This window comes from Maniola hyperantus, chromosome 27 (genome assembly GCF_902806685.2).
Source record: "Maniola hyperantus chromosome 27, iAphHyp1.2, whole genome shotgun sequence".
In the NCBI taxonomy this organism is placed as follows: Eukaryota; Metazoa; Arthropoda; class Insecta; order Lepidoptera; family Nymphalidae; genus Maniola; species Maniola hyperantus.
This window is the reverse complement of record NC_048562.1, coordinates 5007946-5009367: the sequence shown is the minus strand read 5'-3', so window position 1 is coordinate 5009367 and position 1422 is coordinate 5007946. Positions and strand designations below refer to the sequence as shown.

General features: G+C 36.5%; 1 long non-coding RNA gene across 1 annotated transcript in view; it reads left to right on the top strand.

Moving 5' to 3' along the window:
- Positions 1–303, top strand: part of LOC138404351 (uncharacterized) — a 15219-nt gene extending 14916 nt beyond the window's left edge. The window contains exon 4 of the long non-coding RNA XR_011238337.1: positions 267–303. This is a non-coding gene — a long non-coding RNA (uncharacterized lncRNA). The remainder of the gene's footprint in view (positions 1–266) is intronic.
- Positions 304–1422: the final 1119 nt, after the last annotated feature.

Below are 1422 nucleotides of genomic sequence, written 5' to 3'. Positions count from 1 at the left end.
TAATTACCCTTATTATAATATTATAATATTCTAGAATATTCAAGATTCGTGGGTGATGATCTTATTAATTATTATAATAGGACATACTTAACGCCTTAAGTTATTATAGTCGCAAACTTTAATTTCAATCGTGGAGTGGAATTTTCCAAGAATTTGCTCTTTCAATTTTGTCTGTTTTCTCCATTTGTACAAGTTATTTATTATAAATATACTATATAATATACCATAGGTACCTACCAATAAATTTATTTCTTCTTTTATTCCAGCCATGCTGATAAAATCTGAGGTCTCCACAGGAGCACAGCGGAGATCACTGGCCACTGCCAGTAAGTAAATACCTAAGCACCATTTACTATAGATATAATATAAATATAGTAAACGTTAACTGGTATCGTTTAAATAATATTAATTAGTAGTAGTACGTACACACACACACACACACACACACACACACACACACACACACACACACACACACACACACACACACACACACACACACACACACACACACACACACACACACACACACACACACACACCACACACAGGCATAAAACGTTCATAACTTCAGGTAGAACCATTATATTATGCCATTCTCATATAATGTAAGCTTACTGAACAAATTATTTATTGTTTATTTTGGTGTAAGACGCTCTCTACGTACATACGTAAAAGGGGAATATCCACTCACTCCTTCATGGGTGGTGCCCTTGCGTAAATTCCTTTAAGTTTCAGCTTTGCAACCGTACTCCCCCCCTACAGGAGTACAAAAATACTGGATCGCTGGATGACATATTTACGGTTTTGTTCTTGATTGATGAAAACACCTTTCGCTGATGTTCCTACTAATCACTACCTGTGTTCTAAGTTCTGGAAACCAACGAAATAGATTATAGAACAGAGATCACAATATGAGGGTTGTTAGTTACGCACGCTTTAAACTTTCTCCTTTTGGTCGATGCTAGATATGTGGTACGGTACAACAGTAATTCGATATAACACAAAAATATCGTTAGTTCATGCAACTTGTTTGAAGACACGAGAACTATCTGTACCGTACCTAGCTACTGTTTAGTTATTGCATTTGTGTGCATTTAATTTGCTGCTTTCTTTAGGATTTTTTATATCCTTCTTATTAAACGCCAACGCCATGAATGTGTTGGGCCCTCACCTACCCCTGGGCAAATTATTTTTCTATGCCGGCCGTTACAATAATATTATTATGTAAACCGGCGGCGCTACTACCATCGAGGTGGTGGTTATTATAATAATATAGCCTGTGGTGTTTGTCATTGCGTTAATTATATTGTACGTGCAGCATACTTTTTTTTTTGTACGGCCCACCCTTTCACAATTGTAACATGACTTCTTCTTTGCTTTCGAAACTTGAAACCCTATCGAATCGTTGATCGTTATCGA